The following is a 15,751-nucleotide window of genomic DNA, read 5'->3' as shown; positions in this document are numbered from 1 at the left end:
CCTATGATCATTCAAAAGGGAAAAGGGAGGTCAACTTAACTGGGGAAAGTGGAAAATGGCCGCAAAGCGCTGCATATTCAAATTGCTAAACTCTTGTCCTCACACCATTCTCAAGTTTTTTCGCGGGTATTAACACAGGAGATCTTTATTGCTCCTTTTTAAATAACCTACTCCGCAAACTCCTATTCCACACTTATTGTATGTCTGATACCAGTATATTATTTAATCCTGCTTCTTGTTTAGCATTTTGGTTATGTTGTACAGCGCACTCAACTTATGGGGTATCCAGGTGCTTGGCAGGTGTGTGGTCCCCAAGGTGCTTATACAAAGAGTCAGGTCTTCAGTTTCTTGTGGAACTCAAGAAGTGAGATGGAGGCTCGGACATGCGGAAGGAGGTCGTTCCAAGTCTTGGGTGCGATGTCGGAGAATGAGCGACTTCCAGGATTGTTTTTGCGGATGCAGGGAGTGTGTCAGCGAGTGGGTCATTGGTATATGATGTCCTGGATTTATCGCATGGGTAAATCAAGCGGCTACGTTAGGACTTCAAGCAGATGTTGTGTCAATGCAAAATCTGGCTTCACTCTGGGGTATTGAGCCATGGAATCTGCATTGCTTTATTTCCATTGATTCAGATACCCCGGACAAAGGAGCCCAGGCCATCCTGTGGCTCACAGACCTCTCCACAGCCTTGGACTCTCTGGGCCATGGTATCCGGTCACAGTGGCTGAGGGATGTGGTGGAGAGCCACAAGCAGCTGTTATGCGATGCCACCTGTTTTTAGGAAACAGACGCCAGGGCTGTGGCGAGGAATGTGTTAACGTCTCCTAAAACGGTCCAGTCAGAGGACTTCAGGGTTATTATTTTGCCAGTCACCTTTATTGTTTGATATTTATGTAAACCTCCTGTGTGATCTACTTTGTAATCGAAAAAACTAGGCTAACGATGCCCAGGTGAGGTTCAATCTGCCCAACAAAGAGAGGGGGAGGTGCTCTAAAGAGAGACTATCACAAAATACACCTTTTATAATCCTGTGGAGAGAATTCTAGCGCACACTTGGAAACCATGGGGAAGTAAAGCACTTTCCAGAAGAACCAAAGAAACAAACAAATATACGAATAAAGAAAGGTAAGAGGAAGAAAGAAAGTAAGAACGAGAAGGATCTTGCAAGATTGGTTTCCCGCTTTGAATGCGGTGAACCTTATAATTGGCTGATTGTTGCAATGATGAGGAGTGTGGGTGGATATGTGATATGCTTAAAGCCCTGTTAGAACACCCTTAATCCTCTCTGGGCCATTGAACAGGGAATCATTTTGAGAATGGGTCATAACAAGTACTACACTGATTTTGTGGTCGGATTATGTCGGGTTTCTCAACCCAAACAGATTTTCACTTGAGGTTTGCGCCAAGGAATTGTGGCCAACATGAGCTCATCCGATGGATACAAGGGCTGTGCATGGTACGGCTTCTTTTTAGTAATCAACCATAGCTATTTTAAGAGAGTCCTCACCACGGGAGGGGCTTTAGTTATGTTTGCCTACCTGTGCAAGTATCCTAGCGTCAAGCTAATATTTACTGTGAAAGCGCTTTGTTAGAAGAGTGCATCTCTTGGAAGACGACATGCCACGTAACAGGGAGTCTCCGAATGCAGCAAACCTTCCTGACCGTATGTGTCCCAGGCTAAAGACACAAGGTTCAAATAGTGCACGGCTTACAGTTTCTGTGGTCTGCCTACACATAGCGTCATACAAATAGTGCAACAGTATTAGACTTTGGCTGCAAACAGTGCATAATACACGTATTCACCCATTTTCTATGTCTAAATAGCTGTAGCTTATAATATTTTTTATTGTTTATTAGCACGTGTGGATCATAAGATCTGCCATAAGCATGGCATCAACGCAAACAGAAACCAGACGGCGAAAGAACCCAAAAGCGCACGCCTGCAAGTAGCAAACAGATGCATCTGTCCTCACTAGCACAAGTCTCTTTATCCGAGGATTCAACAAACATGTCACTAGAAAATAGATTCCATACCATCCGACAAAAAACAGTGATATTATTAGGCGCCCCCTACAAACAAATGTATGCTCATTGAGAGAACAAAACTTTGCCTTTTGGGATGGGACAGCCTTAGGTTTCAAGATCATGGCAGTCTCACTGCAATTTACCCAAAGAATACGGCTGATTCAACACAACATGAAGAGCAAAACAGCACAATGTGAAACACACCTTGAGCATCCGCACCGGAGGTCCCAACTAGGCTCAGCCGATGATTTTAATGTTTGTGAAACCCTGTGGAATTTGTATATTTCAGATTATACAAAATTCACAAATCTTCCATGTAGCGGTTGGGCTTTTTGTGAAATTGTTGCCTGTGGGAGACTGGTTTGCGCAGAACATGTCTTACTGGAACCTGAAACTGATGTTTGCTGTGGCCAAAAGGTATATTCTGCTCGAAACCGTCTCCTAATGGAATCGCTCATGACTTCTGTCTGCGAGTTATGCCCTCGCATTCAATTTTCAAACTAGATACCGGACAAGTCAATTTTCTGTAGTTTGTGCATAAAAAAAAGCATATTTTTGCAAAATTTTAAAATTTTTGCAGTTTTGCTCACCCCTAGTCACAACAGAGTCACTTAAATTGCCAATTTGAGCATGACTCAGTAGAGGATCACAGAACCAAGCAACAAAAATTGGAAAATGATCCAACCAACCCCCCCAGTGGCCAGCCACCTGCTCCCCACAGGAAGTGAAACACCAGCTTCATCAGAAACACCCATACAAAGGAGAGGTAGGCCAGCCACTGCAGGCCGACCAGGATGCCCGGCTCTGAATTAGCTCGAGGCCCTTGTGGATCTTCGATGCCCAACACGAGCCGAGCTTTCATGGGGCATCTGCCTGCCAGCCAGGCTTCAACCCAATGCTCCAATAACTAAAGACCTTGGATGTAAAACAGAAGATACCCAACCAGTGGCTGAACTGCACATCAAAGAAGAAAACCTATGATCAACATTGGCTCCCCGTGTCACCAAATTGTGTGATCCTAGGGAAATATTTCATCTGGCCTGCCTTTTCTTAATTACGCCTTGAAATACGCGAGTTCAGGATGTACGCTGTACAAAAGTCTTGTGTTTTTATTTTAAAGAATATAATGTTCCATGTATAATCAGAATCATGGCCTCACACAGTGTGCACATAACTGACCCTACTCATACGTTCACTATTGGCATTGTGGTCAGAGCGGTGGAGGCGTTACATATATCAAAACATGTTAAAAACGATCACTTTTCTATGCTGTGTTTTTTTAAATATGTTGTCTTTTATGACTTGTAGTCAAAATAAAGACTTATTTTGATTTGATTTGATAAAAACGATCACTTTTAAGAGCTGCCTCTGCAGTGATTTATTCTGATGTACTAAGCGAAACGCTTTCGTGTGTTAAAGATATAAACTTTTTGAATTTTGTAGAGATTTAGTGATTTTTGCATGGTGTTTTTTGCATGATTTATATGGCAAACGTTCATGGCTGGGCTTGTGCAGCGGCTCGTAGAGCCAAGCCAGACCCTTGGCTCGGGTTTCTCTTAATTTGCTGCCTCGCCCACATTTAACAAACCGTTCTAGAGGAAAGCATACGAATTTGAGAGGGTTTTAAGAGGGCGGGAGGGGATATGTATTAAAAGAACATTGATAAGTACCACTCCTGAGGACAGTGAAACTGGATCAGAGAGAAACTGAATAATTTCATTTTCAGGGCAAGACATGCAGTAGCATTTAACCTATTGATCCATTACAGAGTGCTTTGAAGTCTCATAATGTGGTCTAAAAGAGCTGTATAGTACAATATAATGGAAATATGTTCAAACGTATCACACAATGCAAGCAGTATACAGCTTTTAATCCATGAACTTTCACAGTTCTACGTAGCTCGAGCAAAGCCAATTCAAGTCTTCTAAAATGTTAAATGTACATATTTAGGTGTGCTAAACTGCACAACTTTTCGCAGTAACATTTGAGAAAAATGATTTTTAAAATTCAGCAAAATGCACTTCAGGGTAACTCGAATTAAAATGGAATAGAAAGCTATACCTTGTATTTCAAATTAACGCGCTACCCACCAGCAAGGAACCTGGCTTGAGGAGAAAATGTCTCCTGCATGACATTAGTCGACTCAAAGTCGCCAGTAAAACTTGTTATGCGCACATCAACCCCTGTGGCAAAAGAGTGGGCGAAATATCGCAGTAGTGTCCTTTCTTAAATGCCGCCCAATTCGCACAATACCAACTGTTGCAAATGACGTGGGCCTAACAAAGATTTTGGCCAGGCCGGCCTGCACGTCTGCCGAACACATACATGTGAAACTGCCTGTGTGCACTAATTCTATGTCACACAGAATTAGTACACAGACTGTTTCTCAGGGCTTTAAGTGGGATGAAAAAACTGGGGGGGTCTGTCAAAGGTGTGTGGCCAACAGGGCACAAGCCGTAAAAAAAATATGTGGGGGGACGCGGTCACCGGAAGTGTCGTCAGGGCAGGAAGTGACGTCACGAAAGGTGCCCAGCTCCTCATCCCAGAGAGGCCAAAGAGTGAAGTCCAGCTGTTTGGCAGGGGGGACGGCACCCCCCGGTAAAATAAGTGGGGGGACGCCGTCCACCCGCGTGGTACCCCGACTCGAGCCCTGGTGGTCAATGTAATTAAGGACGTGGATTAAAAACACATAAGCTAAAAATCTGTTCTTAGCAAAGTGTGCCGCCCGACTTGTATTTTGCTGTTGCTGTCATTGCATCCAGATATGATACAACAAGTAACATCATACCTACAAAAAGTCATGACTATTGGCTTTGTCAATGGTGGTTAGTTGCATAAGATAAATAAGCAGCAACTATGGCTTGTTACAAAAATTATTGGGAAAGCTTCCACTTAAAGCCCTGGTGACACAACAACAATGTTGCTGCTCCTGAGTTTCAAAAAGAGAAGGGAAATCCAGAGAGAACATGACTCTTTAAAGGATTTCCATTCCACTGCAATGCTCACCTGGCATGACGTCATGCCGTAACTTCTCCACTAGTGAGAAGTAAGCAGTCTGAGCACGTGCACATCGATGTGCCTGCTGTCACTGCAGTCTGGGAAAAATGGGCCACCTGTGCCAGGGCACAAAACAGAGCCCTATAGAGACCCGTTTCGAGGCCCCCTTTAAAAAACTGCTAGAGCTGAGCCCCGGTGAGCCCCGGCCCACTTAAAGCTCAGTCTGTGTGTATGCTTACACCCGAGTATGGGATACAGACTGCGCAGCTTCTTTCTCTCTATACCAGGCATATGATAGGCAGTACAGTGGTAACATTCTGTCTGTGTAAAGGTCTTTGCTAGCACATAATAGGAATATCAAGAGGATCCCATACTTTGCCACTGGTGCAGATCTGATATCCTCTCTTCCTGCCAAATTGCCAAAATAACATACAACATTCAGACCTGTGTTTACAGACTGACTGCCTAAATCTGGACAGAAGACCAAGCAACACAGTATAACTCAAAAATATAAAAGGCATAATTAGACATATTGGCGTTGTCAAAATGGCTTTCCTTATTGGGACCATTGTCAATAGGGTCCACACAAGCTTCAGCTTTGCACAAAGCATCCAGGGAAAAATACGCACTACTGCCCAGAGGGTGTCGGTACTTTAATTCACATTACTCAGAAGCCTTTTGCTTTTAATTTTTTTTTAATTATTAATAATTTCAGTGGCGCTGTGCATGGTGTTTTCTGTTTTAGGGCTGATGTGTAATGGAACTTGTACCAATAACAGCAAATATGTTGTACTCTATACATATTGTAATGGCTTTTGCTCAGTCACCCTCAGCTATTGGCTTGTTTGGCCTAGGAAACTTAAGTCATTGGCTGGAGACGTTTTGAACCACCACTTGAATCAGCCCACAGGTTTTAGTCCCTTCTTTCTATTGGCTGTTTTGGGTGTAACCTTCTGCCTTCACTGGAATGCATGAGGGACAATTTTACTTCTGAAAAGTACACTCAGTCATAATCCGTTTTATTATTTTTCTCATCCCTGCATTATATACGCATGAAGCAAGCATTTTGTGATCTGGCTTCACAGCACGGCTGTGGCCCGAGACATATGGTTATCAAGTCTTTAACATGTATCTAGCATGGGCATTGGTCCACCCAGGGGAACATTACCCTTTCACCTCATGCTTTTGGCCATTCCATGTATCATACTACCTTCCAACAAGGGCCTTCTATTCGTCTGCGTGTGGCACTATTTTACATCTGGAGAAATAAAGCGAAATCATTAAGCTGTTTGTGTCACATTCTATTGGTAATCTTCCAAATGCAATCGACACAGAGAGGAATCCATTTTTGTTATATTTTCCTAGCAATGGCAACTCCAAGAGTGCAGCCTTTAAATTGATAAACAGCATTAGAGCATGCGACACTCGAAAACAGATTTTATGAATGCCAATGTTTAAACGAATTGGAACATAAAAGGCAGGAGTATTGGCTTCGCCAATGCTTGCTTTAATTGTTTTGCTCTAAGGCAGGCGTGTTAATATTTTTTTCCTCAGAGCTCGATTGTGTGTGTCGAACAGTGCTTGCTCCCCCATGGGACAATCACTGCTAGCTTAATATTTGCAGGTAAAAAGACATGCTGAAGGGGGCGTGGCTTGATTGAGATCAGGGAAATTACTGCTTCTAAAAGGCAGACTGGTCTGGGGCAGAATCATTCGCTTGCCAGGCTCATTCACTTTGTTCCATAGGAAAACATATCAGTGTTTAATCTCTGGGGTGATCAGATAGATGTCTCTGGGCCGGTGGTGAAGCTGATGTCGGCCTACATGTCCCATTTCCGGCTTTTCCTTCTACAAACCATTGCTATCTAGTACTTCCGTGTAATCTGTAAAGGCAAGTGAATAGAGACCACAACTCCCAGAATGCATTAGGTTTTCAACTACAAGCCCAAGGCTGGAAAATGGAGAGACCTGGTGCTCCTAGGTTTGCGAACCCTCCAATAGAAAGCGACTGTCTCTCATATCACACAGTGCGTCAGTGGCGCATCCTCGAGTCACAGCGAGCGAGGCCTTCCAACCTGCTGGGCCTCATTCCTCAATGACACCGGGCCGGCAGCTGCAACAGATGGCCCACAAATCACGTGAAGAAGTAACGTCGGCACACACATAATTCGGCAGGTTCAATCTGGATGAAGGCGAGAAGCAAGGCAGGAGACAGCAAGATCACCCCCAGGTCACGCGCTCAGACCTCGGACAGATATTTACAGCAAACAATGCGGTGCTAGATACATTCTTCCGCCAGGGACATGTGGTACCGGAGAGCAGAACCAGGGAGTGCTGTGTGCTACAAGTACTGAGAGAAATTCCGTGCTCGGAGATGAAAGCATGTGAATGGGAAGGGACTGTCCTCTCTTTAAAAAAAAAAGAGAACTTACCTTCGCTGCCCATTTCCGCGTTGCTTCTGCCCCTCTCCTGCCAGGAACAGGAAGCAAAAAACAACGGAGAGTTTGCTCTACATCAGTTAGGCTGAGCCTTTAAACATAATAAACCAAAAGATATGCCAGAACTGAGATATTGATTTAACCAGAAGGTTTTGTTCATAAGTTAGAAAAACAGATTCCAACCTACGCTGTTGCTAGTTAATAGCGATTTATTCAATTATTTTCAAAAGGGAATTTTTAAACAATTTAATACATTTTTTACAACACTACACCAATATTTATAAAGCACTCATTCACCTAGTCATCCATATCACAAGCATACAAAATCAGGCATCCATATGTACACAGAATTTCAAAATGATCACAAAGGAAAAATAACGACACAAAAATTAGAAAAGGAAAGACAAAGAAACAAAAGGCTGCTCATACAATATTCATCTGTGATATACCATATATCTATACATATATACAGAAATTGGAGATTAATCATAAACAACTTAGATGATGTCACACATTGTATATACACATGTTCAGGGTATCGGAATTCACAGTTGTTTGAATTTTCAGTTTAGAGAGAGCAGCACTCTGCAAGGGGCCTACGCGTTTCGAGTCCTATACAATGAAGGGACTCTCATCAGGGCCGGGGAAGTTATCTAAAAAGAAAAATGGAATATCTTCAATGTCAAGACCACTATCGGGGAATTATAAGCAATGGAACCCATTCCCTCACTCAGCTTACCCTACTGGTCTGCAAGGCCACTTCACAGGTGTAGAACGCTGGGATGCAGGCAGTCGCGCTCACTGGGGGGTGACGAAGTTACACTGGGGGGTGAAGGGCAAAGGTTAGCCTAGACGCAGAGCAAGTGGCTTCAAATGTGCTCTCGGATGGGCAGGTTCTTACCTTGTTTATTCCAACGGACCGGTTAGGTATTGTCAAGAATGGAGAACCCCAGGTTAGAGCCCAACGGGGTGAGAAGTACCTGGGGGAGGTAAAGGGTGGAGCATGAGGAATTACACGCCGCCTGGGGGGTTTGGAGTACCTATCTAGGTACATGTAAAACTCATACCTCAATCGGTGGAGCTTGGTGCTCAATCAGCACAGCGTCCCACTAGAATTAGGACGGATGCTGGCAAGTTTTCTATGGACTCCTGAAAAAGAGTAGAGAAGGTGGTATTCACCAGGGTGCTTGGGCATGGGGGGTTAACAGGTAGAAAGCTACTCCTCCTGGCGGGGGAAAGAATTGGCAAACCTGAGGGGATTAGTATCCTCGTATCAGTCGGCGTCTCCGGAGCGCTGATCCTTCGCGCATGCGCAGTGGATGGCGGATCCAAAGGGGGAGCCGTTTAAGTAGCGAGGTCCGGGAGGGGCGCTACTCTATGGCGCATGGGCGCAAGGCTGACAAGTGTGCAAAGAACGCTACTCTCTGGCGCAGGTGCACTGGGAAGGGCAGTTGAAGGCAGAGTCGGAGCTACGACGTGTGCAACCCAGGTTCTAAGGACAGCTTGCTTCTATTAGCATCGAACAGGCGGACAGGGGGGCCTGTGGGGGGACAGCGAATTGCCAGGGACATCAGAGTTTATATAGTTCTGATAGTTCATTTAGGCCAGTCACGGCCGTGTTGAACTTCACAATTAAGAGTGCTTCCCTTTTGGAGAGTCTGGCATCCCAGTCACCTCCTCTGGGGTCGCGCTCAACCTTGGAAATTATAGTCCATTGTAAGTCCTTGATCTGGTGACCCAGTCTGTTCCAATGATTAACCAATGGAGCTGTTTCGACCCGGTTTTTTAATCTGGATTTGTGTTGGGAAATCCTTTGTCTTGCCTCTTGGTTGGTTTTCCCGATATACAGGAGTCCACAGGGGCACAGGATTCCATAGACTACGTATTTAGATTTACAATTGCTGTGGGTTTCGTGTTTCCATGAAATGCCTCTGTGCTGGAATAGAGATCCCTCTATCGTGGATTCGCAGCATACACAGGTGCCACATTTGTGGTGCCCTGTGATCGGATTGAGTCCCATCATTTGTCTGATAGTAGGGGGGCTTTGTTTGGGGGTGGCTGCTCTTACCACAAAATTGGCAATGCTTTTATCTTTTTTAAAAGCAAAAAGGGGGGGTTCCCTTAGGCATTCCTCAAGGTTTTTTACGAGGTGCCAGTTCTGATTTATCACCTTCTTTAACTGGTTGGCATTGGGACAGAACGTGGTCACACACACTTGGCGTTTAAGTTTAGGCTTAATGCGTCTCTCCAATAGGGTCTCCCTCGGAGTCCACCTAGCTCTTTTCATACAATTTGAAACCAGTTTTCTGGGATAACCACGATCACATAGCTTGGTCACTAGGTTGCTTGCATGGTGTTTGTAATCCTCATTGCGGGCACAGTTTCTTCGGATCCGAAGGAACTGCCCCAGAGGAAGGTTCTCCCGTAGACTCCTTGGGTGATTGCTCGAAAACAGGAGGGCTTTATTCCTATCTGTTGGCTTCACAAAGAGCGATGTGGATAATTTTCCTTCATTGGGAAAGACCTCAACGTCCAGAAAAGCTATTTTTTCTCTGGACGAAGATATGCTGAATTTTATATCCCTTGTGCGTGCGTTCAGCCAGTTGTAAAAGCTATCTAGTTCTGTCTCGGTGCCCTTCCATACCATAAAAACATCGTCAATGAAGCGTAGCCACGCTCCAATGAGATCCTTAAAGGGGTTGTTGTTATAAATGAAAGTGTCCTCGTAGAGGGCCATAAAAGGGTATTCTTTTTATGGCCCTCTACGAGGACACTTTCATTTATAACAACAACCCCTTTAAGGATCTCATTGGAGCGTGGCTACGCTTCATTGACGATGTTTTTATGGTATGGAAGGGCACCGAGACAGAACTAGATAGCTTTTACAACTGGCTGAACGCACGCACAAGGGATATAAAATTCAGCATATCTTCGTCCAGAGAAAAAATAGCTTTTCTGGACGTTGAGGTCTTTCCCAATGAAGGAAAATTATCCACATCGCTCTTTGTGAAGCCAACAGATAGGAATAAAGCCCTCCTGTTTTCGAGCAATCACCCAAGGAGTCTACGGGAGAACCTTCCTCTGGGGCAGTTCCTTCGGATCCGAAGAAACTGTGCCCGCAATGAGGATTACAAACACCATGCAAGCAACCTAGTGACCAAGCTATGTGATCGTGGTTATCCCAGAAAACTGGTTTCAAATTGTATGAAAAGAGCTAGGTGGACTCCGAGGGAGACCCTATTGGAGAGACGCATTAAGCCTAAACTTAAACGCCAAGTGTGTGTGACCACGTTCTGTCCCAATGCCAACCAGTTAAAGAAGGTGATAAATCAGAACTGGCACCTCGTAAAAAACCTTGAGGAATGCCTAAGGGAACCCCCCCTTTTTGCTTTTAAAAAAGATAAAAGCATTGCCAATTTTGTGGTAAGAGCAGCCACCCCCAAACAAAGCCCCCCTACTATCAGACAAATGATGGGACTCAATCCGATCACAGGGCACCACAAATGTGGCACCTGTGTATGCTGCGAATCCACGATAGAGGGATCTCTATTCCAGCACAGAGGCATTTCATGGAAACACGAAACCCACAGCAATTGTAAATCTAAATACGTAGTCTATGGAATCCTGTGCCCCTGTGGACTCCTGTATATCGGGAAAACCAACCAAGAGGCAAGACAAAGGATTTCCCAACACAAATCCAGATTAAAAAACCGGGTCGAAACAGCTCCATTGGTTAATCATTGGAACAGACTGGGTCACCAGATCAAGGACTTACAATGGACTATAATTTCCAAGGTTGAGCGCGACCCCAGAGGAGGTGACTGGGATGCCAGACTCTCCAAAAGGGAAGCACTCTTAATTGTGAAGTTCAACACGGCCGTGACTGGCCTAAATGAACTATCAGAACTATATAAACTCTGATGTCCCTGGCAATTCGCTGTCCCCCCACAGGCCCCCCTGTCCGCCTGTTCGATGCTAATAGAAGCAAGCTGTCCTTAGAACCTGGGTTGCACACGTCGTAGCTCCGACTCTGCCTTCAACTGCCCTTCCCAGTGCACCTGCGCCAGAGAGTAGCGTTCTTTGCACACTTGTCAGCCTTGCGCCCATGCGCCATAGAGTAGCGCCCCTCCCGGACCTCGCTACTTAAACGGCTCCCCCTTTGGATCCGCCATCCACTGCGCATGCGCGAAGGATCAGCGCTCCGGAGACGCCGACTGATACGAGGATACTAATCCCCTCAGGTTTGCCAATTCTTTCCCCCGCCAGGAGGAGTAGCTTTCTACCTGTTAACCCCCCATGCCCAAGCACCCTGGTGAATACCACCTTCTCTACTCTTTTTCAGGAGTCCATAGAAAACTTGCCAGCATCCGTCCTAATTCTAGTGGGACGCTGTGCTGATTGAGCACCAAGCTCCACCGATTGAGGTATGAGTTTTACATGTACCTAGATAGGTACTCCAAACCCCCCAGGCGGCGTGTAATTCCTCATGCTCCACCCTTTACCTCCCCCAGGTACTTCTCACCCCGTTGGGCTCTAACCTGGGGTTCTCCATTCTTGACAATACCTAACCGGTCCGTTGGAATAAACAAGGTAAGAACCTGCCCATCCGAGAGCACATTTGAAGCCACTTGCTCTGCGTCTAGGCTAACCTTTGCCCTTCACCCCCCAGTGTAACTTCGTCACCCCCCAGTGAGCGCGACTGCCTGCATCCCAGCGTTCTACACCTGTGAAGTGGCCTTGCAGACCAGTAGGGTAAGCTGAGTGAGGGAATGGGTTCCATTGCTTATAATTCCCCGATAGTGGTCTTGACATTGAAGATATTCCATTTTTCTTTTTAGATAACTTCCCCGGCCCTGATGAGAGTCCCTTCATTGTATAGGACTCGAAACGCGTAGGCCCCTTGCAGAGTGCTGCTCTCTCTAAACTGAAAATTCAAACAACTGTGAATTCCGATACCCTGAACATGTGTATATACAATGTGTGACATCATCTAAGTTGTTTATGATTAATCTCCAATTTCTGTATATATGTATAGATATATGGTATATCACAGATGAATATTGTATGAGCAGCCTTTTGTTTCTTTGTCTTTCCTTTTCTAATTTTTGTGTCGTTATTTTTCCTTTGTGATCATTTTGAAATTCTGTGTACATATGGATGCCTGATTTTGTATGCTTGTGATATGGATGACTAGGTGAATGAGTGCTTTATAAATATTGGTGTAGTGTTGTAAAAAATGTATTAAATTGTTTAAAAATTCCCTTTTGAAAATAATTGAATAAATCGCTATTAACTAGCAACAGCGTAGGTTGGAATCTGTTTTTCTAACTTATGAACAAAACCTTCTGGTTAAATCAATATCTCAGTTCTGGCATATCTTTTGGTTTATTAGGAACAGGAAGCAGGCATCCTCTCTCCCTTCCCCAAAGCCAATCACAACGCTGCAATGGCAGCTTTGTGATTGGTCGGGATACCGACCAGACAGGCACCCATGGGGAGGCCATTTTCTCCATGAAGGTTGCATGCAGCCAACATGGAGAAAAGGCAGAGTGCGCATGACTGGTTTGGTCGGCCCTGGCCGACCAAACAATCAGCGCCCTCCGCAGTGGGCAAGCCACTCCTCCCCGATCCACCCACCCGTCCGCCCCCAAACACATCTGCTTTCTCACAGTGCGAGAAGCAGAACCATTAAATTGTAGTTTTACAATTTTATGTTTTTGCTTCTCACACTGCAAGAAAGCAGTGGGGGGACGCTGCTTCGCCCTAGTGGAGGAGCCGCCCCTGGACTGCCCTCTAGGCTTAAACCACTTTTAGACAACAGAAGTCCATACTAGGGTTTGCAGAGGGACGGGTCCCTCCACAGAGACCCTTCTCTCAGGTGACAGGAGTGTATAGTAGTGTGTGTGGGTGGACTGCCTCTTCTTTGCGACCTCGCACTCAGATGATGAGTGTACATAGTAGGGAGTGGGGAGAAATGGACTCTCCTTTCAGTCCTCCCTCCTGGATAACAACTGTGCCTAGCAGAGTTTATAGAGGGGCTGGCCTATCTGATGAGACCTTTGTCTAATATGATGAGTCGTAGTAGGGTGACCAGAGAGACTTGCCTCTCCTCTGACACCGATCAATTGTATGACGGCTGTACACAGTAGGTTGTGGGAGAATCTCAACCCTACTCAGAACTCTTCTCAAGCCAATATACATAAATAATACATTCTGATCTCCACTAACACTCCTTTGTACAGCGTGTGTACCTGAGTGTATTTGAAGATCACCTACTCCTTTCTATTTGTCGCGATTCCTCCGTAATCTCATGGGATCGTAACATTTTCACAGTTCTGGTATCAACGTATGAACTAAGTCACTCATGATACTGGTTGAAGAAGTCCTTGGAGCAACTGCTCAACCAGCCCTTAGAGACGCTTCAGGAATCTTCAGAGTAGAGATCACCAGTGACATGGGCTGCCACCCCAAACACCCTACACCAGCCTCCCCCCTCATATCTCCTTTAGCTGTCAACAGGCTAGCCCTCGTACCCCGAGCTCCCGCCCCTCACCGAGTCATTTTACATCATCATTAATTTAAAATACACTCAACAGGCTGTCTCCTTCACCAGAGCCCATCACAATCCTGACCTATCACCAACACAACACACAGACGATCAGCCTTTCAAACCACAGGCTGATAAATCACTTTGGCTCTTCCAGCTAAATTTCACACAGTCCATCTAGCTGGACTTGGCCAGTAACGGTGCAGGAATTGTCAACGCTTCCCAAGGACAGAAAACATGCAGTGTATGGTCTTCTCTGTCAGTAATTTGGTGCCACCCCTGAAAAGCTACTCAGCTCTGGCTGATTGGTAGCACCTAGGGGACCAAGGCGAGGCCTATGTACAAAGTGTCCCATGAAGGCGTGTGCTCTACTACGCGGTCAGTTATGTCAGTGGACAAAACCGAAACCCTTTACCCACTAATAGAAAAACTCCTCCACTGATTAAAAGAATTAAGCAAACAAGAAATGTACCCAGCAGCTAGCATAACCATTACAAATGAACTGCTGCATAAAAACTACTGATTAAAGACATGCTGTCCTATGCTGATGCCCAGCATCACCTTAAACCCACAATTTCTTGATAAATAAAAACAAAACACATGTAACATGAACGAAGGGTCAATGATGTACCCTTAAGACTTAGGTGACATTCCAAACCACCCGATCTCGTGGTTTATCATCTTGTCACCACAACCCCATGACAACATTGTAGACCATAAGGCCACTGGAATATGGATCAACTGTAGGTCAAATTACGTAGTAGGATTCATTATGTGTCAAGGAAAGGCAAATTATGCGGTATAACATGGCACGTTCCGTGGCAGTTTAAATTCACTATTTTGTGGTTTCTTTTTATCACATATTAATAGTGCACGGGCTAAAGTTGTGCCTCACTTAAACCAGTTCAAAATACCTGAATACACAAATTAGCAACTGAAAGATGACCAGTTAGCCTGGTTTGCCAATAATGTCTGGGACCACTTTTTCTTTTATGTATCGTTTGCTTCTTATGAGTCACAAACGTTTTTGCTACAATCTGCAAACTGTGTAGCAGATGGGGGAATTATGTGGCAATTAGTGTAAATTCATAATTATGTGGAACATGAACAGCTGCAGAACTGCATAATTACAGTGGCTCTAACCATAATAAATGGTGTGTGTGTGTATATATATATATATATCTCTCTATATATATATCTATATATATATATATGTATATATCTATATATATATATATATATATCTATATATATATCTATATCTATATCTATATCTATATATATTACCTACTGGCGGTCGCCAGTAGGTAGTTATAGTTAGGATTTTTTTCAATGTTAAATCTCAAAATTCTATTTGGAATAACTTTGGCGCCGGTTGACGAATCTGCCTGAAAATTTCCTGAAAATGGCCTCCCGGGGTTCCGGTCCTTCCCTGAAAGTTTGGGGGGGATACGTCAAGCGGGGGCCGAGATAAAAGGGGGGTCCCAAAACGCGTTTTCCCCATGTTAATTTCCATAGGGCGGTCGATTTCACTTTTAGCCCGAACGGCTGAATGGATTTCCACGAAACTTGGCAAAATTGTAGGGACTGGTAGCCCGATGTGCCTTTGCTATGTCTCAAGATATGTGCTCCAGTGGATTTTGAGTAATTTAGGTTCAAAAAAATATATATATCTATAGGCGCTCTCCCGTGCGCGTACCGGAGTGCGCTCCAGGCGCGACACGCGACTTGCGCGCAGGAAGCT

At 44.8% G+C, this 15,751-nt stretch overlaps 1 protein-coding gene across 2 annotated transcripts in view; it reads right to left on the bottom strand.

Moving 5' to 3' along the window:
* ANKRD35 (ankyrin repeat domain 35) overlaps positions 1-15,751 on the bottom strand; it is a 230,343-nt gene that overhangs the window by 168,542 nt on the left and 46,050 nt on the right. The gene's annotated exons all lie outside the window — the stretch shown is intronic.

The sequence above is a fragment of the Lissotriton vulgaris genome, chromosome 12 (assembly GCF_964263255.1).
Source record: "Lissotriton vulgaris chromosome 12, aLisVul1.2, whole genome shotgun sequence".
NCBI lineage: Eukaryota > Metazoa > Chordata > Amphibia > Caudata > Salamandridae > Lissotriton > Lissotriton vulgaris.
Note: the sequence above shows the minus strand (reverse complement) of the source record. Positions and strands in the feature narration are given on the sequence as shown.